Genomic DNA, 27,683 nt, shown 5'->3' with positions numbered 1-27,683 from the left:
TTTTTGTCTACTTGCAGGTAATTTATGAGTAGGTGTATTTTGACTTTTTTTTTTTTTTTTTGAGATTAAGCTTTCCTAATATAATCCCACTCTCCAATCTGCTGTGCTGGTTGACTTTGGGGATGGTTGTCAGCTCTGTGACTTGGTTTTGTGGCCTCTTGACTGTCTACACAGGGCACTCCATGGACTTGGAGGAAGATGGGAGAGTCCAGAGGTAAGGAGGATATTGCAGGGCTGGGACTAAATAACAAAGAAAAGGCCAGAGAGACTCCGGGACAGCAAGATCAGTTCACACAGAAGAACGAAGTATATGGCAGGCACGTGGGGCCAGGAGGCCATGCAGCTGCGGCTGCGAAAGGTCAGTTCAGGAAGGGCCTATATTCCTGGCTAAGGAGTTTAGATTATACCCTGCAAGGAAACGGGAGACCACGGAAGGGTTTTCAGCAAGAGGGTATATGGTGAGCTGAATAGCAACTCCCAAAACATACATCTAAGTTTGAACTCCCAGAACCTCAGAATGTGACCTTATTTAGAATTAGGGTTTCTGCAGGTGTAATGACAAGAATCTCAAGGTGCGAACACACTGGATTTAGGATGGTCCCCAAGTCAAATGACTGGTGTCCTTATAAGAGAAAGGAGACGGAGATTAGAGACAGGGACAAAAGCGCCATGTGAAGACAGAGGCAGAGACTGGAGTGACAGTGAGTCTGCAAACCAAGGAGCACCAAGGATTGCTGGCTCCCCCCCCGCCCGGAAGCTAAGAGAGCTGCATGGGATGGAGTCTCCCCCAGAAACTTCCAGAAGGGACCAGCCCTGCCGACACCTTGATCTCAGGCCTGTGGCCTCCAGAACTGTGACAAAAGCATTTCTGCTGTTGTAAGCCACCCCCAGTTCGTGGTGATTTGCTACAGCCGCCCCAGGAAATGAACACAGATTCACATCGTCAGATGTGCATTTGAGAAACATTACTGTGGCTTCTGTAGAGGAATATAGCTTGAACCAAAAGAGGCAAGCATTAAAGGGAGACCAATCAGAACAACTAACGCAGTAATTCAGATGAGAACTGAAAACATCCGGTTCCACACAGGGACAATGAAGATGAGGTTTAAGGCAAAGGACTTGCACAGATATGGTCAGATTGCCCCACGTAGGGAAGGGAGAGCAAAAGGACAAGGATAGGAGGTACTACAGGGGTGCAGGGCACAAGTGCGGGTGACCTGGAAATAACGGGACAACTGGGCCCTGGAACGGCAGGCATGAAGGGCATGGATGTAGATAAGGTTCCTTGCTGCTAAGTTAAGAAATGAAAGAACTTCCTGCACAATGACCTCCATAAAGAGGCAAAGCCATCTTCTGAGAATGTGCAGGGAAGGGGTTGGGGGAAGCACTGATCATTTAACAAAGGATGGAAGACAGGGCTAAAGAGGGATGCACAGAATCTCTTGCTCTCAGGAGGGCCCAGCTGGGGTTGAAGATCACAATGCTGTAGTAACACATATTTGCTCAGTTATGCAATTTTTCCTTAGCAGCCATCAACTGCTTGGATGTGGACCAAGGAAGGCAGATGGCTGGGCTGATTCAAGACTGGGCTTCTGCACAGAGTGATGCACATTTCAGTTTGTTTCCAATATGAGCTCTGTTGCACTGATCGACTTCAATAAATTCTCTACAGAAACATCCAGTACACAACGTACTCTCTAATGGATACATCGTGTACTGTCACACGTGGGATGCTATGATAGCATTGAGAATGAATGAGCTATAGTGACAGCCGATAGGAACATTGCACATACAATGTTGGCGACAGATGCAAGACCCCAGAAGATACATGCTGTATGATTCCATTAATACAAAATTAATTCTTTTTGAGGATGTGTACATAGACAAACTGATTAAAAAAAAAAAAAGCAAGATGATTTCCCCAAAAGCCCAAATAATGGTAGCTTCCAATGGTGAGAGACTTCTAGTAGGATGGTAATCATAGGAGGCCCCTGAGCAAATGGCAGTGTTCTGCCTCTTCACTTGGGAAATCACTGATTCAGTAACATGTATATGTCTCTGGAATGCTCTTTAACACTTATAGGTCATAAGTCACAATAAAAAATGAAAGGGAAGGAGGAAAATTCTCTGTGGCTCCAACAGCATCATATATATATATATATATATATATATATATATATACACATACACATACACACACACACACACATTTTATTACCTTTTTTTGAGACAGAGTTTTGCTCTTGTTGCCCAGGCTGGCGTGCAATGGTGCAATCTTGGCTCACCGCAACCTCCTTCCCAGATTCAAGCCATTCTCCTGCCTCAGCCTCCTGAGTAGCTGGGATTACAGGCATGTGCCACCACCCCTGGCTAATTTTGTATTTTTAATAGAGACGGGGTTTCTCCATGTTGGTCAGGCTGGTCTCAAACTCCCGACCTCAAGTGATCCACCCGCCTCGGCCTCCCAAAGTGCTGGGATTACAGGCGTGAGCCTTCATGCCCAGCCTATAATTTTAATACTCAACAAAATAGAGGTTAGTATTTCAATAAGCCAAGAACATTTTTCAGTGACAAGCATTTGAAACTAAAGTCAAATGGGGCTACAAGAAAGAAAAAAAGAAGGAAAGGAAAGGAAAGGAAGGAGAAAAGAGAAGAAAAGAAAAAAGAAAAGAAACACATTGGTTCACATAACTGCAAATGTCATGTGTGGCCTTCAGGCTTGGCTAGATTCAGGTATTCCCAAGCTATCCAGGGAGGTCTCCATATTCCTCACTACCATTTTCGGTCTCAAGGAGTGATAAGAATGATGGTTTTTTTTGGTTTTTTTTTCATTACTGGGTTTACTGGTACCTGTTTAGCAACCCTAGCAAAAAGAACAAACAAACAAACAAAAACAAAATAAACCAAAAAAACTCTTTGTCAAGAATTCTAATAGAAGCCCAGATCTGGCTGTCTCTGGGTCACGATGGGTCAAAGAAGTCGCCGTGGCCAAGGAAAGTGAGATGCCGTTTGGCCAGACCTGGGCCCCCAGCGCTGGAGCTCTGTATCTCAGGGACTGAGAATAACAGCCTGTGTTCCCCAGAGAAAATTCGAGTTGTTTTAACCGAAAGATAGAGGCCAAACATGGAGTCAGACCAAAACTACCAACGTCCACTACACATATTTTCACCTCCCTTTGGTGCTATCACCAAGCAGCAAATTTCCGTTCATTTGTCACTCGTATATTTCAAACACCTTCCTTCCCTTCCAACCCTCCCTGACTTAAGAAGCTAAGGCAAACAAAATAAAATACACACAAAAGAAGCAAGAGTTTAGAAGAAGGAAACAAAAGGCATGAAAAAAATGAGTGAATGATTATATTTCCCCTGCCTTTGGCCTCTAGTGAATCACCTACTAGAAATTTGTGCAAAAGGTCTGCATTCACTCAGGTACAGAACTCTTAGGAACCCTGATAGAGATTCCTGCTGGCACACTTCAGTAGAAGAGAAGACTTGGAGCCTCCAGGGACGCTCAGCTGTTCCTTAAAGAGAGCGGTGAGCTTGAAGAAAGGGTGAAAGATCGTGAATGGCCCGAAGGACTCGGGAGTGAATGACCCGAAGGACTCCAGAGTGTTCCGGACAAAGTGGATTTCCCCCAGAGGGAAAGGACAAACTCTGCCTACGGCTGACCAAGCCTGCCGGCTCCCCAGGGCTTTGCCAGGAAAATCACCACCAAAAATGTCTCCACCATCGTGTCTGTGGTTCCTTGAATCCTTTATGCTTCTGCTGAAACTGCCAAGGCAGGACTTGAAGGCTTCGCTGTGCAAATTCAAAAGCATTGTGAGATCATCAACTCTCTGGAGTCACCACCACTTGGAACCAAACCTTAAAAAAAGCCACCGAGACGGAAGCTCTAGTACACTTTCGCCTCTGGTCATCTCCTTTCCGAGAAAATTCATGATATCAGATCATCCACAACTTTGATATTTCTCCCCACATTTCTGAGTTTTTCGGTGGCCAAGGAGAAGACTCCCTCTGTTTCTTAATAATTACTGATAATCGTTTCACCACAAAAGACACTACTTTGGATGAACAAGCTTTGTGGTTTCTGTCAAGTACAAACAAGGAAGATTAAATTAACATCTTGAAAACCCACAGGGTGAGCTTGCTCCTCCCCTCCTTTAGTCTGCAGAATTACCTGGAGCTCCTTCCCAGGTGCCAAGCACACAGATGTGAGCAAGACCCTGAGACACCACTGCTGCCCTGCGCTATCACTCGGGAATCCTGTGTCCCTAGCAGCTTATCCAGCTGGCTCTCAGGCTACAGTGAAACTGCAATACAGAAGGAATATTCCAAAAGAGAATTGAAAATGCAGCTGTCATATGGGCGACAGGCCCAAGTCTAGCAGTTAACAGCTACCCTGCCCCCACCCCTCCCACTTCCCTGGGAGCACCCTGCTCTCCAGTCTGTAAACCCAGGGGCTGAGGGGCCAGGGACGTCCCAACGCCTGGGTGCTCAAGGGGTGCAAGCTCCTTCCCCACCCACTCTGCTTCCCTTACCAAGCCTCTGAAGTGTTCTCCCCATCCCATAACGGGGAATAATCCCTAAAATTCAAAGGCTGAAGCTCTAATCCCCACTACCTTTTGGAATGTGACCGTATTTGGAAACAGGATCTCTAAGGAGGTAATTAAATTAAAATGAGGTCATTAGGGTGGGCCCTGATCCAGTAGGACTGGAGTCCTTACAAGAGGAGGCAATGAGGACACAGGCACACACAGAGGGACAACCATGGGAGGACACAGGCCGTCTACAAGCCACCGAGAGGAGCTGCGGGAGAAAGCAGCCCTGTGACACCGGGTTTCAAACATGTGGCCTCCAGAATGTGAGGGAATCCATGTCTGCTGCTCTGACATGGCAGCCCTAGCCGGCTCATACGGGCCCATCCCCCACTCACCATCTCAATGTGGAGACCCTGCAGGAACTCATGGCCCAGGGATGCCTTTTGGTCCCTTCACCCCCATTTTTAAAGCCCACACAGTTAGATGCAGGGGGGCTTCTTGCTCTTAAGACTGAAATGGTGCAGCTCCCGACACCCGTCTGTGTCCACGGCCATCCCCAGTACAGCAAGCTTACATGCGACACCCAGATCCCCTCTCAGGTCCCCCTTCCCCCTTCTACAGACACATCCCCAAACCCTTTTAAGATGTTGCATAACCTGGCTCCGGAAGCCAATAGAGTTTTTACTGAATCTGGCTTCACATAATGGCAACAGATTGTGAACTAGACATTTGCCAACTTTTCCCCCGTGCCAGACCATTTTTAAGTTATGTGTGCACAGAATGGCATTTAAAGGCCTTAAATAACTCTCCAGGGGAAGAAAAGAGCAGAAAATAGCCCACAAGGCTCCCATCACAGGGGCAGGAACAGCAGAAGCAGAGTTTGGGGCCAGCGTTCTGCTCGGTTTTAGTTGGGGTGGGAGGGGCTTTTCTATTAGATTGTGGTGTTGTTGTTTTTGCTTTGGGGGTGAAAAAGGGGGACAGAGAACAGAAAGGAACCTAGTTTATAGCGACAGTTACTTAGGAAAGTCATTTCTAGATTAGAGGGGAGAGCCCCTAGGGGCTGCTTCTAGATTCTACTCCTTGGGGTTGGAGGGGCCGGGTGAGCAGGCTTTGGGGAGTGCCCGCGTGACTACCCCAACCCTGCCTCAACCGCACCCCCTCCCTGTGCACCGACAAATAAATGGTGGCTGTTAAAAAAAAAAAAAGAAATTTTTTTTAAGCAGTGCTTCCTGTTATGTTCAAGGAAGACTAGGGCCGTTTTATTATTAAGCAGTTTTCTCTTTTTAAGTAAACACACACAGGACCACATTGCTACAAGGCTAAAATCTCTTGCCTTACTCAAGCGTCGACATTTTCAATCTCCTATTTTCTTAAGCCCTCAATGAAGCCTTCCAAGAGCTTGCCTATGTTTAATTTGCATTCCGAAACAGAAAATCTAATGTGTTTTAACATTGTCTGCTTCAGCTGAAAAGGAAACTGTAAATTTATACAGTCTGGTTTAAAAAAAAAAATTGGCCATTGCATCTAAATGAGTCTCCTCCGGAAAGAGGCTGGGTGGCGCCCCTCCCCCTCCTCCCTCTTTCACTTCCCCTCCCCCTTCTCCCTCTTTCACTTCCCTTCCCCCTCGTCCTTTTCACTTCCCCTCATCCTCCCTCTCTCTCTCACCTCCCATCCCCCTTCCTCCTCCTCCCCTCCCCCTGCCCCTCTGTTTTTCACCTCCTCCCTTCTCCTCCCCTCCCCCTCTGCTTTTTACCCTCTCCCTCTGCTTTTTACCCTCCCCCTCCTTCTTCTCCCTTCCACCTCTCCCCTCCCCATCCTCCCCTGCTTTCCACCCCCTCCGTCCTCCCGCCTCCTCCGGTTCGCATCCCTGCCTCCTCCTTCTCCTCCCTTCCCCCTCCTCCTCTGCTTTTCATCCCCTCTCTGTCCCTCCCTTCCCCCTCCTAGCCTCCTCTCCCTGCACTGGGGTTTAGGCCACAACCTACCTCCTCCCACTTCGTCTTCCAGCCTCCTCCCCTCCCCTCACCTCTCTTCCCCTCCCCTCACCTCTCTTCCCCTCCCCTCACCTCTCTTCCCCTCCCCTCACCTCTCTTCCCCTCCCCTCACCTCTCTTCCCCTCCCCTCACCTCTCTTCCCCTCCCCTCACCTCTCTTCCCCTCCCCTCACCTCTCTTCCCCTCCCCTCACCTCTCTTCCCCTCCCCTCACCTCTCTTCCCCTCCCCTCACCTCTCTTCCCCTCCCCTCACCTCTCTTCCCCTCCCCTCACCTCTCTTCCCCTCCCCTCACCTCTCTTCCCCTCCCCTCACCTCTCTTCCCCTCCCCTCACCTCTCTTCCCCTCCCCTCACCTCTCTTCCCCTCCCCTCACCTCTCTTCCCCTCCCCTCACCTCTCTTCCCCTCCCCTCACCTCTCTTCCCCTCCCCTCCCCCAGGATCAGACTCTTGGGGCCGGTCTGTGCCAGCGGCCTACATGGACCGGGAAGGAATTACCGACGACCTTAGAAGAGCTGCGCACTCTCAGCGCCCCGCCCCCACGCCGCCGGCCGCCCGCGGGTGTCTCCCTGTGCTCCCAAAACAGGGCTCAGGCTCGCTGGTTCCTCCCCGGGGATCTCAGGGCTGTTGAGGGGGCTGTGGTTTCCAGAACCCCGCGACACTCCGAAACAGGAAAGGGGACGGCAGAGGGGTCCTGCAGCGGGGGAGCCCTTGAGAAGGCCTGGGGAGAGAGGGACTTGGGGACAGAGGTAAAGAAGGGAGTCTCTTGAGGGTGGGGAAGTGCCTGGGAAGAGCACGAGGAGGAGTTGGGGAAGGGAAAATCAGGCCCAAAGTTTTAGGGCTCTGTCTCTACTGAAGGTCAAAAAGGGTTCCTGCAGGACAGTGGGAGACCTGCTCCTGACGACCCCGCCCTATAATTAAATCTCGGAGTGAGAACACTCCAGAGTTGGGGCCCAGTAGCTGCCGTGCGCATCAGATGCCCCCTCAGCGTACCCCTGGAAGCCTCTGATTCTGTGTCATCAGGGCAGTAGGGGATTCGAGGAGTTATGGAAGACGCCAGGATGGCATTCTTAAGCCATCTGATGGGTGAAGGGGCTTCTTCACTTCGCTGTGACTTCATTACTTAGATGTTAAAGCGTCTTCTCTTTCTAATAAAAAGCAAAGTGTAGCCACTTGTCTGTCCAATAAAATAAAAATTCCCAGAGAAAACCAACGTTGACGTTTGCATTCATGACGTGCCTGTCGTTTTCCTCTGTGTGGAAGAATTTTCCCATCCAAAAATGGGAGTTGAGGGTGGAGGGGAGGTAAATAATAAAATCGGGTTCACGCTGTATAAATAGTTTAGCATTCCGATTTGGTTACCTAGTCTTAAGAAATACATATTTTTCTAGGTCACTAAATATTTTTCAAAATTATACTTTAAATGAGGGCTTAAATTCCACCGCGTGGAATTGTATATGCCAGAATGTAGGAACCATTTCCCTCTTGCACAGTATTCCTCTTGTTTAACGTTTAAGGACGGTATCCTAAGTTATTCCCCACTGTGTAATCACATAAGTCACCTTGTTCTTCACTAGCTTCAGTGCAGGAAATGAATACAGTTTCTCCTGCACCATGGGTCTGTCTGTTGCCATTGCCTGCACTGGGGTTGTTTGGAATTCCTGCTTGAAACTTTCTAGTTAAAGGCAGAAAACACTGGCCAAGTTTCCAAGCCCAAAGCTGATTCTTGACCTTAATTAGACCTTATATCAGAAAAGAGGGTGACAGCTACTTGGGAAACTGAGGTGGGAGGATTGGTTGAGGCTGCAGTAAGCCATGATCGTGCCACCGTGCTCCCGCCTCGGTGACAAAGCAAGACCCTATCTCAACAAAAAAAAAAAAAAAGAAAAGAGGTAAGCAAAACAGGTGAGTGGGGGGTGCTCCAGGTGTCTGGGGGGCGTCGCCAATATCCCAATATCCCAGAGCCTCGGGAGGAGCCCTCTCTCCCAAAGCACTGCCCTCTGTGTTCTGGGGATGTCCTGCAAAACCTAAATATTGACGGTGGTGAGTGGAAATGTTCCCTTCTGTTATATTCTCTATTAGAATCCCAGCACTTTGGGAGGCCGAGACGGGCGGATCACGAGGTCAGGAGATCGAGACCATCCTGGCTAACACGGTGAAACCCCGTCTCTACTAAAAAAAAAAAAATACAAAAAACTAGCCGGGAGAGGTGGCGGGCGCCTGTAGTCCCAGCTACTCGGGAGGCTGAGGCCGGAGAATGGTGTGAACCCGGGAGGCGGAGCTTGCAGTGAGCTGAGATCCGGCCACTGCACTCCAACCTGGGCGGCAGAGCGAGACTCCGCCTCAAAAAAAAAAAAAAAAAAAAAAAAGAATGTTTTGTATATTGATATATACACATATGTGCATTTTAGCAGGATAGTGGATTTTATTTTTTCTTATTTTTGAGATGGAGTCTCGCTCTATTCCCCAGGCTGGAGTGCAGTGGCACAATCTCAGCTCACTGCAACCTCCACCTTCTGGGTTCAGGTGATTCTACTGCCTCAGCCTCCTGAGTGGCAGGGATTACAGGCGCACACCACCACACCCGGCTAATTTTTGTATTTTTAGTAGAGATGGTGTTTCATCATGTTAGTCAGGCTGGTCTTGAACTCCTGACCTCAAGTGATCCGCCCACCTCAACCTCCCAAAGTGCTGGGATTACAAGCGTGAGCCACCACACCCGAAACTGAGTGACATTTTTTTTTTTTCTTTATGATGGAATCTTGCTCTATCACCAGGCTGGAGTGCAGTGGCACCATCTCAGTTCACTGCAACCTCCAACTCCCTGTTTCAAGGGATTTTCCTGCCTCAGTCTCCCGAGTAGCTGGGATTACAGGCAGCACCACCACGCCCAGCTAATTTTTGTATTTTTAGTAGAGACGGAGTTTCACTATGAAGGCCAGGATGGTCTCGTGATCCATCCACCTCGGGCAGTGAGCCGAGATGGCACCACTGAACTCCAGCCTGGGAGACCCAGCAAGACTCTGTCTTTAAAATAATAATAATAATAATAATAATACCAATCCATCAATTTATGTCACTGGCGATGGATGAGGTTAAGCCTTGCCTCCTTAGGTTTTCCTTGAACTAACCTCATCTGACTAGCATGAGCTCTTTGGTGGTTCCTTCTCCCCCCAGGAAACTCCCATCCACAGTAAGAAGTACATTTCACACAGAAACACAAGACCCACGTACACATACATGTGACCAAAATGTGATACGATGCTTGTGAACTTATCCTTCCCCTTGCCATGGACTCATTCTATAATTTTCTGGGCTATCCACTTCCATTTCATGCTTTCAGTGCTAGTCACCGCCCACTCAACTGAATGTACGACCAACTAATTTTTGAGATAAGCACCTCAGCAATTTAAAAAGCATTGGTCTAGACCAGTGGCCCTCAGCCAGCAGGCATTTTGCCCCACAAGGGATATTAGGCAATGTCTGCAGACGTTTTGAGTTGTCTCAAACAGGTGCAGGGGGTGCTCTTGGTATCCCATGGGTGGAGGCCAGGGATGCTGGTCAACCCCCTACCATGCACAGGACAGCCCCACCACAGAGCACACTCCAGTCCCAAACGTTCACAGTGCTGATGTGGAGAAACTGTGGTCTCAACTACAGAAAAGGCTCCAGTCTCGGCCCGGTGCAGTGGCTCACCCCTACAATCCCAGCACTATGGGAGGCCAAGGCAGGCAGATTGTTTGAACTCAAGAGTTCGAGACCAGCCTGGGCAACATAGTGAGACCCTATCTTTACAAAAAATACAAAAATTAGCCAGGGTTGGCCAACCATGGTGACTCATGCCTGTAATCCCAACACTTTGGGAGGTCAAGGAAGGTGGATCACTTGAGGTCAGGAGTTCAAGACCAGCCTGGCCAACATGGTGAAACCCCATCTCTACTAAAATTACAAAAATCAGCCAGGTGTCGTGGCGGGCCTGACACCTGTAATCCCAGCTACTCAGGAGGCTGAGGCAGGAGAATCACTTGAACACAGAAGGCAGAGGTTGCAGTGAGCCAAGATGGCACCACTGCACTCAGCCTGGGCAATAGAGCGAGACTCTGCCAAAAAAAAAAAAAAAAAAAAAAACATTAGCCAGGCATGCATGGTATCAGGTGCCTGTAGTCCCAGCTACTCGGGAGGCTGAGGCAGAAGGATCGCTTGAGCCCAGGAGGCAGAGGTTGCAGTGAGCTGAGACCACACCATTGCACTCCAGCCTGGGGGATAGAGTGAGACCCTGTCTCAAAAAAAACAAAAAAAAAGAAAAGGCTCCAGTCACTTCATTGACTAAACAGATCTTGTAGTTAACTCTAAAATAAGTTGAAAGCAGAATTCTCAGTAATGAATAAAAGAGAGCTTGTTCCTGCCTCTCCTTCCCCCTTCTTGCCAATATCTCCGTGCTTGATGTTATTAATCCCATGTGTGCCATGTAGACCCCAGTCAACATTGGATCCCAGCCACAGTCTCTGACTGTACAGTCGTTATTTAAATGAGGGCTGATTCGCAGTGGATTTGCACAGGCTTCCGTTGCCTTAGCTTATGTGGAGGGGTATTGTTCCTATCCCTTGGTCACTGCCTCCTGCACAGCTAACCCCGCTCACCCCACATCTAACCATGTGTCCCGTGATGCTCCAGTCTGGCCCCACACTGGGGACACTCTGGGAGCTTCAAACACTCCCACGACCCAGGTCCCACTGACAGAGACTGGGGTTTCATTCATCTGGGGTGTGGCCTGCACAACCAAATTCTTGAAAGCTGCCTGGCAGCTTTCCATTTTTTGCCTTTTTGTACTGGCAAGGTTGGAGCTTCGTGATACACCCCTTCCAACACTCCCAAGGCAGGCTGCATGCCTCCACTTTGCTCCCATTGTGAACATTCTCACTGCACGTTCCTCTCTATTTTATGATAGAGACAAACCCATAATCGCCTTTTGGGAGGCATTCTCCTATAAGTTAATATTCTGAATTCTGGTTCATGGAAGCTTCTCTTGGGGAAGAAATAATGCTAGATTATTGCTGGGGAATGGAAATGAATAACACTTCTAAAAATAGAATTGTTTATGTAAGTCAATCCCGGCACCATTGGCATTTGGGACTGGATAATTCTGTTGTAGGGGGCTGCTCCGTGCATCATAAGATGTTTGGCAACATCCCTGGTCTCCACCACTAGATGCCAGGAGCACCCCCCGTTGTGACAACCAAAATTGTCTCCAGACATTGCCAAATGTCCCCTGGGATGGGAGGAGCAAAATTGCCCCCAGTTGAGAATCACTGACTTAAGAGTCTACAGAAATATATTTCTAATTTGCTGATTTTTAACTATATGAAAACATATATACTTTTTCTCAAAATATTTTCCAACCAATTATGTAATACCAGATGTGCTGTGTTTTGTTGAGGTGGGAGAAAGAACCATGCCTATTTGCTGAGGTTACATGGATAACTGCTTTAGAAGATCCATTGGTAGACTGAGTTCTGCAAGGAAATTTTAAAAAAAGAAGACGACGACCCACTGTAAGAATAACTGGAAAAAAAGACACAATTCCATTGGCAGCAGAGCATGGTAATGGGCTCTATGAAATTAGCAAAGACCAGGGATCTGGCCAGTCCTTGTTCCTGCTGCTGGCTGTCGACCAGTCCCTGGGGCACCTCCTGAGTGCCATTCTGCCTTCTCACTAGGCAAATGCACATTCCTGTCTTTGGGGGAATCATGGGATCTCTTCCCTTGCTGAAGTTATCCCTTCAAACACCTGGAGAGTAGCCCGCCTATGAGGAACCAGACCTGGCAGGTTGGGGACAGTGTGTCACTTCTACATTACAGGGAGCTATTGGGCATGATTCCATCCAGCTGCTTGTCCCTGCACAGAGCTGCACTGGGGAAAAAAGTCATGCATAACTATTTTTAAAAATAAACAGAGCATCCATGGATTTTTAAAATTTAATCTGCAACACCTGTATAACTATGTTAGGAATTATAAACTATGTTAGGTGAGCAATTGGCCATCTGAATTCTTTCCCTGTGAATTGTTTGTGTGGGAATGAGTCATCCTTTTCCCCTTTCTTGGACCTGCATCCATTATCCTGCAGTGGAGCGATGTGTTCATACATGACTTACACATGGGACCGGCTGCATGATTTGTGGGGCACAGTGCAAAATGTAAATTTGGGGTCCTTTTTTCAAAAGCAGAAAAGATTTTTCCTTCCCCCCTCCCCAGTCGTTCTGGACCTGTCATGGTGTTTTTTCACCTATTATTATTATTATTATTAGAGACAGGTTCTTGCTCTGTGGCCCAGGCTAGAATACAATGCCGCAATCATAGGTCACTGCAGCTTTGACATCCTGGACTCAAGCAGTCCTCCCGCCTCAGCCTCCCACGTAGCCGGAACTAGAGGCACACACTACTGCGCCTGGCTTTTGCTTTTTACTTTTAATGTAGCACTTCTTTGGGCATAGGGATACTCAGAGGGCCAATGTGGACTCTCACAGGCTCCTGGGGTCCCACCCACGACTTGGCAAGTGGGGCACATGCCTGCTGACCTGAACCTCTCCACGCCTGCCAGAGGGCGGAGGGTAGCCGCATCGTTGGATGGGGGCAGGGAAGCAGAGCACAGAGAGTCCATCCTAGGAGGCAGGAAGGTGGCACCTCCAAGCCCTGGGCTCATGCTCCACTGTCCCGTCAGACCGTTGCTTTCAAAATACAAACTCGAAGACAACATGATGAGGCATTGCAATATGGAGGTTGCAGAACATTAAACCAGTCCATGTGGGACTGAACTGTCACAAGACAGCGAGGCTGGCCCTGCTTACACATAAAATACTAGCTAATCTCTATATAATCAGGGAAAGGATACATTCGAATGTTTTCCAAATCACAAGGATGATACTATAACCAGCTACCCAAAACATTCATACTTTTAGGTTAAAATTTACATTTTAGTCTCCTTGACGTCTGGGTATTTGGAAAAAAAGAAAAAAAAAACTAACGTTTGAGGCACTTCCATTTTCCTCGAGAGCCAAAAATTTCCTTTTGTTTTCATTATTAATGTCTACACAATGAAAACATGCATCGTACATTTTTAAAATCGACTTCCCTTTTGCTGTTTTTGCCATACATTTCCTGATTGGTTTGTAAAACAGCCAAAAAGAACTGAGGAGTGGTAGCTTATGCTATGACCAAAAAATATACATTTCACAAAATTAAGTTGTCCCACGCTTGAAAATAAAATAAAATCACTTGCCAGTGACTTTGAATGTGGCTAAGCAGTGTGGGTTGCCAATGGTGAAGTGTGATGGTAAAGGATTGTCACGCTAAACTCGTGTTCTTTCATTTGATGTCAGTTTCTCAGAGTAGGGACCTTGAACCACCTGTACTGAACTTGGAACTACCTCAAGCTGCCCAGCTCCGTGGGTCCCAGCTCCAGCGTGAGATCTTAGGCGACTGCCTTTGTAACACACACCACAGGTGGCTGAAACACACCCACAGTTTGAGACCCACCGTCTGGTCTAACATCACTCTGTCCCCGGAATTTTTTTTTTTTTTTTTTTGGAGACGGAGTTTCACTCTTGGTGCCCAGGCTGGAATGCAATGGCACGATCTCGGCTTACCGCAACCTCCACCTCCCAGGTTCAAGCGATTCTCCCGCTTCAGCCTCCCAAGTAGCTGGGATTACAGGCATGCGCCGCCATGCCTGGCTAATTTTGTATTTTTAGTAGAGATGGGGTTTCTCCATGTTGGTCAGGCTGGTCTTGAACCCCTGACCTCAGGTGATCTGCCCGCTTCGGTCTCCCAAAGTGTTGGGATTACAGGAGTGAGCCACTGCACCCAGCCTTGTACCCGGAAATTGAGAACAACATAAGCCCCTCCCGGAAACACTACACATCCTCTCTTGTTGTGGCTGCTGAGCTTATTCTGACACATTCCTTGGCTGAAATACCAGCAAGCCACAGACACACCTTGCCTAAAGGCGTCCACACCACCACTGATGCGAGCAGTTGCACAGCAAAATTTTGCGGCCACGGGATCCACCTGCTGGCCCACAACTCATGTCTCTGGCCGCTTGGGTTCCAGGTGCACTCAGGAGTGAATCACACACCCTTCTTCTTGGCTTCTCTCCTCTCCTGAGCCAGGTATTGCAAATACAAACACCCATTTCCTTCTCTGTGTTTATGCTTTTTTGGCACAATTCCTACTTGCAAGGTAGGAACAAAAATTCAAAATGCAAATACCCTCAGCTCAGGAATCACATTCCTATCTTTTCTTAGGAGCTGACTTTTTTTAACTTTAAAAAATCCTCAAGATAAAAAAAATGCTTTTGTTACATTCTTGAGACAGAAATCTGCTAACTTGGCAATTTTTTTAAATGTGTATTTCTTTCATTGTGGTTGCACACACCTTCCTTTCCTAGGGGCAGTAATACTTTGCATTAGATATGATGCACATTTGCTTTCATTTCTCAGTGTCTAAAATACCATCTTCTTGTCACTTCTCTTTATCAAGCCATGCACCTAACAATGACTTGCTCGCTCCAGGAGACTCAGGAAAAGGAGCTGCTGGTCCTTGTTTTATCTGCACATTTCTTGAAGGATCCCATCCAGCAAAATCTCACCTGCCTTCCCTGGAATTTTAATTTTGCCCCAGGTTGTGTGTTGGTTTTATTATTTAAACACATTTTAAATTACAAGAGCACAAGGAGCCCTAGACGCAAAAGAAATTATACAGATGACTGCTTAGAAGCTTTCGTAAATTCTGCAAGGTGGTGATAACTGTTGATGACTCGGCAGGTTTTTCAGAGAAATGTACAGGAAGCGAAACCCACTGCGTGTCTAACGGGTCCAGTATGTCATTGTGCAATGTCCCACAGGCCTTTGATGTCCTCAGAGTTATTTTGTGACCTACACACTGCATGGAGATGCCCCACCTGCTTTGATCGCACCCTCTAGCAAAAGAGATTTCCCTGCAGCTTGAATGGGGCAAAGTAAGTTCTTTGAAACAACAACCAAAAAAGATGCGGGTTGGGAAGAGAAGCTTGACTCTTTCCCCAGACTCTCCGGGTAGCGCGGCTTTCCTTTTTTCTATCCTCCTGGCTTTTTGTTCTCCATCGTTACTCTGAGTCAGCAAGGAAGAAATGGCAAGGGACTCCGGAGAAACATGAGTGATAGGGTGCCTGAGCAAAAGGCAACATCTCATCAGTTCTTTTTATGAATCAATCTTTGATTTGGGGATGCACTGTCCAAAGTGAAAGACTCCTTGGAGACTTGCCTGGTAAGAGAGAGACATGTAGTAAACCAATTCAAGGTCAGGCAGATCGGGCTTGGGTTGCATAGGTTTTTGCAGCCCAGCTCCCAGGCTCTCCACTCACCCTGCAGCATGCATTAGCTGCATGTCTCTTTGCATAGAGTCACTTTTCACAAGGATCCTAAGGTGCAGGGGAGCAGCAGCCAAGGACAGCTGCCCAAAGTAGCCTACTTCCAGGACTGCAGACAAGTGGAAAGACCAGCATGAAAGGATCCAGTCATAGCCCGGCACAGTGGCTCACACCTGTAATCCCAGCACTTTGAGAGGCCAAGGCGGCCGGACCACTTGAGGTCAGGAGTTTGAGACCAGCCTGGCCAACATGGTGAAACCTTGTCTCTACCAAAAAATACAAAAATTAGCCAGGCGTAGTGGCACGCACCTGTAATCCCAGCTACTTGGGAAGCTGAGGCAGGAGAATCGCTTGACCCCGGGAGGCAGAGGTTGCAGTGAGGCAAGATGGCACCACTGCACTCCAGCCTGGGCAACAGAGTGAGACTCTATTTCAAAAAAAAAAGAAGAAAAGAAAAGAAAAGAAAAGAGTACCCAGTCACACCAACTAACCCATCGATGTCCAGCGGGGGCTATGCTTGGTTACAAAACACATACCTGCATGTTGAGAACCATACAAATATAAGCGTCTGAGCCAGGCACAATGGCTCATGCCTGTAATCCCAGCACTTTGGGAGGCCAAGGCGGGCGGATCACCTAAGGTCAGGAGTTCGAGACCAACCTGGCCAACATGGCAAAATCCCGTCTCTACTAAAAATACAAAAATTAGCCAAGCATGGTGGCAGGTGCCTCTAATCCCAGCTCCTTGGGAGGCTAAGGCAGGAGAATAGCTTCAACCTGGGAGGCGGAGGTTGCAGTGAGCTGAGATGGCACCACTGCACTCCAGCCTGAGTGACAGAGCAAGTCTCGGTCTCAAAACAAACAAACAAAAAACAATTAGAAGTGTCTGTGCAATACTAGCTAATATTCTGCCTGCATTTCCAGCCCTGCTGACTCTTCTACAGGACCCAAGGTCAACAGTTCTTGGGCTCTGAGGAACTTCGCTTCTCTTATTGGCCTCAGCTCCACAGGCTCCACGAACCCAGGTCTAGGGATCTAGTTCACTCAAAGGGACTACAAAATCAAGCTAAGCCACTCAGTATTCTTATCTTATCCTCCTCCAAAAGCAACAAGATGTATGCTCAAGAAATAGGAAGACTCTAGCAAGCAGACCAGAGTGTGTCTCACATAACTCTTTTTGAAATAAAGTAAGTGCCTTCTAATTAATGGTATTGCTCATGTAGGTTTTCAAGTTTTATTTAATTGAATAACCACTTACATGGCGAAGCTCTATGCTAGCATTGAGAGAAGAGAGACAGGGATCCTACCATTGAGTGGGTGGCTTTGTAAAAGGATCTGCAATCAGTGAGAGGAATTTACAAACAGCCAGAGCATTCACAAAGCAAAGGAGGAAATTTACAAATATCGGTATCTAAGTAGGTGAGACCACAGGGGCTCAAGATCCCTTTGCATCAGGGGTTGGTCAGGGCTTCAGGGGAATCCTTTGGAATCCCATCTCATTAAGGGGTGCTCAGAGCTCTGCCCCAGACATCCTGAGATCCAGTTCTTGAGGAAGTCATCCATCAGTGCCCAGGCAAGACAGGTGAGGATGGGAGGTCATGCATGCGGAGTGCCATGACTAGGCCGTGAAGTGCAGCAGCTGTGTAAGGGGGTGATCCACAGTGAGGTGAGCTTCACAGTCATCCTCGGATGTGCACAGAGTGGTGAAAGTCTTTGAAGTTGCTCAACATGCATGTTCCCAGCTGAGGTCAAATGAGGAGACCCTCTGCCTTCCTGTTTCAGCTCTCATTGCTGTAAACCAGTGTCTTTTTCACAGCCTACCTCGTGCCATGTTTTTTGCATGTTTGTACTTCTAACTGATGATTTCACGTATTAAAATGGTCCCCAAGTGTAGAGCTGAAGTCCTGTCTTCTGTTCCTAAAACAAGTAGGCTGTGATGTGCCTTATAGGCAAAATACACATTCGACACCTGTTATTCAGGTGTGAGTTACAGTGCCGTTGGCTGTGAGTTCAACCTTAATGGATCAATAACATATATTAAATGAGGTGTCTTCAGCAGAACACACACAAAACAAGATTATGTATTGATCGGTTGACAAAAATGTTTGACAAGAGGCTCCAAGACCCCGACCTGTGTGTTTCTTCTAGGAGCAGAAGTTTAGTATTTGCTAATTTGGTGTGCATGGAGTCTTTAGAGAACATCGCTACTTTGAATAATGAGAATTGACGGTATTTGCTAAATGAATTAAAGGAAATGTGTCAGAAGAGGGATGAGGAAAATGTTCTGGGTGTTCAGAGATCACTACCAAAGGAGGGAACCATGGAGAGCCCACTGGAGGGGACACATGTAAGCTGCGTCTTGCAGAGTGGGTCAGACGTGGATAAAGATAGGTCATGTACGCCCTAAATGGTGGAACGGCATGAGCACAATCCCGATGCAGGAAACCTTGGCACTTGTACATAGAGCTTGCCCCAAGCTCAGACCCTTTGAGTCTTGATGGCAGTTCTGTGACTCACAGGATGTGTGACCTTGAGGAAGTCACTCAGCTTCTGGCGAAGTGGGGTTAGCAATATCACCTATCTCCTGAGATTGCTATGAAGAACAAAATAGATTACATCTTAACCAAGAGCATGGTTGGTGCATTGCTAAACGTTCAAAACCATTCAGTTATTTTTATTGTCATTATTATTCATATTACCGGGTCGCTACATATTTCCATTTGGCTCAATCTTAAGGAGTTCGAGGAAAAATTGTGGGAAATAGGGCTGTAAATACGGGATGAAGTCAAGTCCCAGCAGACCTTGGAGTCTAGGTTAAGAAACTGAGGGCTCTTTTTACACCATAGTTCTGGACAACAAGAGAGGGTTTTTGAACAAGAAACAGACATGATAGAGTTGTGTTCTAGCCTGAAGCTGACAGTGAGAACAGATGGGGAGAAGCGCTGATGGGACTGAGGGACAAAGGAGAAGAGGGCCCAGGAAGCAGGAGGGCTCCAGGATAAAGGGGAAAGGAGGACGTCTACTCAAAAGAGGCAGAAGGGCGTGCAGGGCGCTGGCAGTGTTCCGCGTCTTCACCTGGTGCTGCTTCCAGGGAAGCGTTCTGTTTATGAGGTTTGGGGAGCTGTGGACCTATCATAGGTCTGCTTCTCTGTATGTAGATGGACTTTGGTTAATTTGTTAAAAGGTGATGGAAAGGTTTCAGGCAGGATGAGTTAGAGGAGGGAGCGATTTAAGTAAACAAGATGGAAGAGGGACAGAGTTGCGTGGGGAAGACACTGAGTTCCGTTTGCAGCAAGTTGAGGCGGTTTGGATGGAAAGCCGATGGCCCCATGCTGGGAAAAGGCACCATGTCAAATCCACCATCTCAGAATCAAGAATCTGGAAGTAGGGTTATAATTCTCATGGTTCTTAAGTGAAGCACAAAAAGGAAGGGAAGGAAGAAGGAAGGAAGGAAAAACGGGCCTTATTAGGTAGCAAAACTCAGGATATTCACTGATAGTCGGGCCAACATTCCTGTCTTCTCACATATGAAGAAATACAGGTTTCTGGGTCCTGTAAAAATCTGGTTCCCAGTTTTTCCTATGAAACAGGGATGTACAGCAGCCTGACTAAAATTCTAACGGAATGCCAAGAAGTTTTGCCAGTGTCTTAGCTTTTACTGATAACCACCACCTGTCCAGGAAGGGAGACATAGATGTCCACAAAGAAGCTTTTAAATGTCTTCATTCTTCCTCTGTTAATCAGACTCATCTCACTTTGGGAATTAGGCTAAAGTGGAAGTGGAAGGTGAAAGTAAAAAAGCAAATTCGGGCCGGGAGCAGTGGATCATGCCTGTAATCCCAGCACTGAGGCCAAAGCAGGCAGATCACTTGAGGCCAGGAGTTCAAAACCAGCCTGGGCAACATGGTGAAACCCCATCTCTACTAAAAATACAAAAATCAGCTGGGTGTGGTGGTGCATGCCTGTGATCCCAGCTACTCAGGAGGCTGAGGTGGGAGGATTGTTTGCGCCCAGGAGGTCGAGGTTGCAGTGAGCTGAGATTGCACCACTGCACTCCAGCCTCGGTGACAGAGCAAGATCCTATCTCAGAAAAAAAAAGTGAAATCCTATTTGTCATCCAAAACCAAGCCTGTTTTCTGTTTTCACATGCTTAAGCAAGTCATCAGAGACGGCAGCTATGTCTGGTGTCCTGGTCTTAGTTAACCTGTGTGTACTCGCAAATAGCAGGGGGTACATGGGGCGCTTATTTCAATGAAAACAATTAAACATGCACATTTTGTCTGTTCAGCATTAATGATTCCCTGTTGACAGAGCTGCACACTGGATGCTTCTTGAGTTTCAAAGCAAGCTTATTAAATAGAAACGACTGTCAAGTCTTGTAATTTGGGTAACTGCCAAACAGACCAAGGATGAAGGCAGAAAAAGAAGAAAATAAAGACTGATTACCTGCAGCACTTCTTGTTTTCACTATCAGAAAAATTATGCTGGAGACCCCAATGCTTATCTGCTTTCCCCATACAGCTTCCACGAGGAAAGGCCTCCTGCATACCCAAGTGGGACCATCTGAGCTTCTCTCTAAGCCTGAACATTGTTTCTAAGCTACCTCCAGGGTACCAAGGCCAGGAGGAAGGGTTAATTAGGGCAAATAAATTCAGAGGAAGCACTCTATTTGCATTATCGCCCTTATTCTAGAGCTGAAGGAGTTTGTGAATCTACCAAACTTCCCACCATACCATTTGGGGATCTGTATTTGATTTTCATAGTCTCACTAAAAAAAGATAGCATTCACCATAAACTCAAAAAATATTTACAAATACAGGTTGAAGCTAGGCACGGTGGTGCACACCTGTAATCCCAGTGATTTGGGAGGCTGAGGCAGGAGGATCACTTGAACCCAGGAGTTCAAGGCTGTGGTTAGCTATGATCGTGCCACTGCACCCCAGCCTGGGTGACACAGTGAGACTCTGTCTCTAACAATATAAAGTAAAGTAAAATATAGGTTGAGCAACCCTAACCCAAAAATCTGAAATCTGAAATGCTCCAAAATCCCAAGCTTTTGGGGTGCAAATACGATGCCACAAGTGGGAAATTCCACTCCTAACCTCATGGGAGGGGTCACAGTTAAAATGTGGTTAAGACTTTGTTTTATGCACGAAATTATTAAAAATATTATATAGGCTGGGCGTGGTGGCTCACTCCTGTAATCCCAACAGTTTGGGAGGCCTAGGCAGGAGGATCACTTGAGCCCAAAAGTGCAAGGTCAGCCTGGGCAACAACAGTGAGATCCTGTTTCTACAAAAAATTGTTTAAAAATTAGCTGGGTGTGGTGGCACATGCCCATAGTCTCAGCTACTTGGGAGGTTGAGGCGGGAGATTGCTTCAGCCCAGGAGGCTGAGGCTGCAGTAAGCTATGATCGTGCCACTGCACTCCCGAGTGGGACACAGAGTGAGACCCTGTCTCAAAAATATATCTATATATTTTTATGCCATATGCAAAATATACATATGGTATAAAATTCCCTTCAAGCTCTGTGTATGAGGTGTATATGAAACAGAAATGAGTTTCATGTTGAGACTTGGGTCCCATCCCCAAGATATCTCATAAATACATGAAAATATTTCAAAGTCCAGAAAAGAAATCTGAAATCTGAAACACTTGTGGGCCAAAGCATTTTGGATTAGGGATACTCAACCTGCACTCTGTATCCTCAATGAGTCGAACACGTCTCAATCAAAATTGTTTTCCAAAGTCTGATTCCAAGAAAGGAGTCACTGTTGATGAAGATGGGTGAGACTTAATTGAAAATGTAACTTCCAGAGTGCATATTGGGGCCATTATATAGAAATCACCCTTAAAGTAAAGTGGAGGGCTTGTTAGCCCAGCTGAACGCTGGTCCCAGGGCAATGTAGGATCCCTGTCCAAGGAAGATTAAATTAAGTCCAGCATGCCTAACTTGCTGCAGGAGGGAGGGGGACTGAACTTTTTTGTTAGAGTGTTGCAACAAGGCGGTATCTAAGAGTCTTCTGATGAAACTCGGAAGCCAGGAAATTAACTTCAATTCCACAATCCACCCCCCAAGGCTGAACTGTGCTTTAAAACCTAAAACTGTATCTTCGTCATGTGAAAGATAGATCTGACTAAAAACTAAACAATAAGAAAAAATATAAATAAAATATTCCAAATTGTATTTAACAAGAATTATCATTTGATGAACAGGAAGTCAACAGTCTCCTGCAATTTCTGTTCACCCTCCTGTGAATGGGCCACCCTCGACCTGGCAAACTAGGATCTGGTTTTTGTCTGTGGGTGTGAAACCAGTTGGTTTGGGGGCTCTGAATGGGCATCAGTTACCAACATGCCTAACAGAGATAATAGCCTTTGAGCCACGGACTGTTTACTTGGCCGTTGACACCAACACGTGGATCTGTTTTTTGCAGGGGTGCTCACAGAGCACAATTGACATTTGGTTCCAGATAAAATAGCTGAGCATGGCGGTGTGCACCTGTGGTCCAAGCTACTCATAGGAAGCTGAGGTGTGAGGAGTGCTTGAGTCCGGGAGGTTGAGGCTGCAGTGAATGGTGATCGTGCCACTGCACTCCAGCCTGAGTGACAAAGCGAGACATTGTCTCAAAGAAAAAAAAAAAAAGCCAGTCATAACGTTGCACCACACAATCATGCATCCATTTGCCATTCCCCACTACCGGGTTCACAGATCCCTGCCTCTAACTCTGATCCTCGGGATTTGGACTTCCTCACAAGACTGGTTGGAGCACACACTCAGTTTTCTTCTAGTTCCTCTTCTGTGGGATCTCCAAAGGGAGGAAATTCTCCAGCAAATAGCCCAGGAACTCAGAACCTTGCCAACAAGCCCCTTCTCCACCCACAATCAAGGCAAAGGAATTCAATGACCACCATGGAGTCTTTCTTCCCTTACCCTAAGGATGACATAGCAAAGGAATCTGCAAGTTGGCCAACGGACCCACCATATTGCGTTTCTCATTCTGTCATCAGTTGCCTTGAGCAACTCTCTTTATTTCAGCTAAGAAATAAACAATAAAGGCAATAAAGGCCTGGCGTGGTGGCTCATGCCTGTAATCCCAGCACTTTGGGAGGCCAAGGTGGGTGAATCACCTGAGGTCAGGAGTTTGAGACCAATCTGGCCAATATCGTGAAACCCCATCTCTACTAAAAATACAAAAATTAGCCAGGCATGATGGCAGGCACCTGTAATCCCAGTTACTCCGGAGGCTGAGGCAGGAGAATCGCTTGAACCCAGGAGGCAGAGTTTGCAGTGAGCCGAGATCACACCACTGCACTCCAGCCTGGGTGACAAAGCAAGACTCTGTCTCAAAAAATAACAATAATAAAAACAAAAAAGAAATAAACAATAAAGGGTTCATGCTTATCATCAGAACCCAGTAACAAATAAGTGTTTGATATGGTTTGGAGATTTGCCCCTGCCCAAATCTCATGTTAAAGTGTAATCCCCAATGCTGGAGGTGGGTCCTGGTGGGAGGTGTTTGGGTCATAGGGGAGGATCCCTCATGGCTTGGTGCTGTCCTTTCAATGGTTCTGGTGAGATCTCGTTGTTGTGAAGTGTGGCCCTTCCCCCGACTCTTTCTCTTGCTGCTGCTCCTGCTCCTGCCCTGTGAGACCCCTGCTCCCCCTTTACCTTCTGCCATGATTGGAAGATCCCTGAGGCCTCCCTAAAAGTAGATGTCGACACTGTGCTTCTTGTACATCCTGCAGAACCGTGAGCCAATTAAACCTATTTTCTTATAAATTACCCAGTCTCAGGTGTTTCTTTATAGCACTGCAACATTGGCCTAATACAGTATTTATTCAAAGAGAAGCAGGAGGCTGGGTGTGGTGGCTTGTGCCTGTAATACCAGCACTTTGGGAGGCTAAGGCAGGAGGACCTCTTGAGGCCAGGAGTTCAACCCCAGCCTGGGCAACATAGCAAGACCCCATTTCTTTAAAACATTAAATAAATTTAAAAATCAAAAAAATAGCTGGGCATGGTGGCATGTACCTGTAGTCCTACCTCCTTGAGAAGCTGAGATGGGAGGATTGTTTGAGCCCAGGAGGTTGAGGCTGCAGTGAGCTATGATGGTGCCACTGTACTCCAGCCTGGGTGACAGTGAGACCCTGTCTCTAAAACAAATTAAAAATTAAGAATTAAAAAAATAAAAACAAAAAGAAGCAGGGCCAGTGAGGACCTGTAGTCAGAGAAGTTTCCAGAGAAGAGAGGAGACCTGAGAGTGACTTTGAAGTATGGGCAGCACGCAAGTCCTCAGATGTTTCAGAGAATATGAAAGCAGTAAAATTCCCGGCTCTAGGGGTTTCTAATCTCATATCAAGCTGGCCGTTGGCTGATGCCAGTCAGAGAAATTAAAACTCCTCCAGTTACCAATCCATCCTCCTCCTTGCCAGCTGGATTCCCCAGACACGCCTGATTTCTGCCTTCTTCCCACTATCATTTATTCAGCAAGCACTTACCGAGCTTCTGCTTTCTGCCAGAGCCCGAGCTTGGCACAGGGAGTATACGCCTGAACCAAAATGATGGGCTCCTCGAAGCCCTGCAGCTTGCGGCCTGGAGGGAGGACAGGCCCACAGAAGTCACGCGGCCACTCGCCAAGTGCATCCCGCAGTGTGCACGCTGATGGAACAGGACGGGATCCAGGGAGAGTGAAGAACGGCGGGAAGGCGGCCTATGCACATTGTGCGGTTTGGGAAGTTGCCTCTCTCAGAAGAAGGAATATTAAAACTGGAACGTGAAGGATGAAAGGAAATCTGCCAAGCATAGCAAGAGGGGAAGGACATGTTCAAGACACGGAAATCACACGCAAAGGCCCTGAGGCAGGGAGGAGCTGAGGCCATGGGAAGACCTCAAAGAAACTCAGGGTGACTGAGATTTAGAGAATGAAGAGAAAGCATAGCATGAATTTGAAGAGCTGGGAAGGGCCGAGATGGTGCGAGGACTTTTCAGCCCTGGCGAGGGAGTTGGGTTTGTGCTAAGTGCACTGAGAAGTCATAAATTTTGTTTGTTTGTTTGTTTGTTTGTTTGAGACAGGGTCTCACTCTGTTGCCTGGGCTGAAGTGCAGTGGTGCAATCATAGCTAACTGCAGCCTCAAACACCTGGGCTCAAGTGATCCTCCTGCCTCAGCCTCCCAAGTAGCTGGTACTATAGGTGCACGCCACCATGCCCAGCTAATTTTTTAATTTTTTGTGGAGATGGAGCCTCAGTATGTTGCCCAAGCTGGTCTTGACCTCCTGGCTTCAAGCAATGCTCCTGCCTCGGCCTCCCAAAGTGCTAGAATTACAGGTATTAGCCACCAGGCTGGGCCTAAGACTTTTACCTTCAAAGAAAGTAAAATGCAGGTTCCAGGGATTTGGATGTGAACATATCTTTTGAGGGGCCTCCATTTAACCCAGTACACTGACACATAGTGGGGTCATTATTGTGTGTTCTTGTCCTGGCTCCTGCCTAGACTGTGGGTTCATGGTGAACAGGCACCCTCAGTGGTCTGACGGGGTAATCAATGGGCCCAGGATAACCACTGCCTAATTGGGGTACAGGGGCCAGTTGGACTCTCTCTTTTCCATCCAGAAGCTCTGACCTTACAAAATTAATATGAAAATAGCTCCCACACATCCAGGTTGCTCAGGACATTGGGGTCAGGTGAATATGTCAAGTAGGAGTCACCCAGATATCAAACGCCTTGCTAAGCACCTGTCCTGTTACTACTGCTTTCTCCTGGGTATCCCTTAATTTAAAAACACTATTTTCACCAGGCACAATGGCTCATGCCTGTAATCTCAGCACTTGAGGAGGCCAAAGCGGGCGGATCACTTGAGGTCAGGCATTTGAGACCAGCCTGGTCAACATGGTGAAACCCAGTCTCTACTAAAAACACAAAAATTAGCCGGGCGTGCTGGTGTGCACCTGTAATCCCAGCTACTTGGGAGACTGAGGCAGGAGAATCGCTTGAACCTGGGAGGCAGAGGTTGCAGTGAGCCAAGATCATGCCACTGCACTCCAGCATGGGCAACAGAGCGAGACTCCATCTCAAAAAATAAAAATAAAAAATAAATAAATAAATAAAAATAAGTAAAAATACGTTCTTAATGACTCTTTTCAAAGAATGATTCCACTGCATTTCAATTACGAGTTTTTGAATTCTGAAACAATTGTAAACTCACTGAAATGTTGCTAGGAGGGCACAAATAACTTATTTCTGAACCTTTTGAGATGAAGCTGCTGACTCAGTCAGCTACAAATACCTGAGTGTGTATTTCCCGCAAATAAAGGTATCTTCCTGCATAAACGCACTACAACCACCAGAAGGGAGGCCTTCACGCTGAAAGATGACTACCAGCTAACCCTCAGGCTCCATTCCAGGTTCATCAAGTGTCCTTAGAGCATCATTTACAGCTACAGGGCCCAGTTCGGCACCACAAACTGTCATTGTTATCGTGTCTTTTGTTTGTTACTTTAGAGACAGTCTCACTCTGTTGCCCAGGCTGGAATGAAGTGGTGTGATCTCGAGTCACTGCAGCCTCTGCCTCCCAGGTTCAAGCGATTCTCATGCCTCGGCCTCCCTCAGCTGGGACTGCAGGTGCCCACCACCATGCCCAGCTAATTTTTGTATTTTTAGTAGAGATGGGGTTCCACCATGTTGGCCAGGCTGGTCTGGCCAGGCTGGTCTCAAACTCCTGACCTCAGGTGACCTGCCCACCTCGGTCTCCCAAAGTACTGGGATTATAGGCATGAGCCACCACGCCCAGCCTGTTATCATGTCTTCTCAGTATCTTCCCATCTTGAACATTCCTTCAGTCTTTCCCTGACTTTCTTAACCTTGGCACTTAGAGGAATAAATTGTGGCCAGGCGTGGAGGCTCACACCTATAATCCCAGCACTGTAGGAGGCCAAGGCAGGAGGATTGCTTGAGGCCAGGAGTTCAAGACCAGCCTGGGCAACATAACAAGACCCCATCTCTACAAAATTAAAAATTAAAAATAATTAGCTGGGCCTGGTGCCATACACCTGTAGTCCCAGCTTCTTGGGAGGCTGAGACAGGAGGATCGCTTGAGCTCAGAAGTTGAAGTTACAGTGAACTAGGATGCACTGCTGCACTCCAGCCTGGGCCACAGAGAAAGAGCTTGTATCTGAAAAAACAGAAAAGAAATGAAAAAAACCTGCGGTAAAGCATATATCCCATAACATCTGCCATTTTAAAACTTTTAAGTGTACCATTCAGTGACATCAAGTACATTCATATTATCATGCAACCACCACCACCATCTACCTCCAGAACATTTTCATCTCCCTAAACTTAAAATTCAGACCCACAAAACACTCTTCATTCTCCTGTCCCCCAGCCCCTGGCAACCACCATTCGGCTTTCTGTCTCTGTGGATTTGACTTCTCTGGGTACCTCTTAGAAGTGAAACCATACAGTATTTGTCTTTTCGTGACTGGTTTCTTTCACTGAGCATAATATCTTCAAGGTTCATCCATGTTGCAGCCTGTGTCAGAATTTCCTTCCTTTCTAAGGTCGAATCATATTATATTATATGGATGGACCACATTTGGTTCATACATCTGTCTGTCCACAGGCATTTGGGCTGGCTCACCTTTCATCTATTGTAAATAATGCCCTAGGAACATGGATGTATCAGCCCTGATACTTTTGAAGAAGACAGGCCAGACATTTCCCTCATCCGGGGTTTGTCTGATGTTTCCTCGTAATT

The 27,683-nt window shown here is 47.1% G+C and overlaps 1 pseudogene; it reads left to right on the top strand.

Moving 5' to 3' along the window:
- The first annotated feature begins 337 nt into the window (after window positions 1-337).
- The window catches only part of LOC105529659, a 66,948-nt pseudogene continuing 39,602 nt past the window's right edge, over window positions 338-27,683 (top strand).

The sequence above is a fragment of the Mandrillus leucophaeus genome, unplaced genomic scaffold (assembly GCF_000951045.1).
Source record: "Mandrillus leucophaeus isolate KB7577 unplaced genomic scaffold, Mleu.le_1.0 Scaffold777, whole genome shotgun sequence".
NCBI lineage: Eukaryota > Metazoa > Chordata > Mammalia > Primates > Cercopithecidae > Mandrillus > Mandrillus leucophaeus.
Note: the sequence above shows the minus strand (reverse complement) of the source record. Positions and strands in the feature narration are given on the sequence as shown.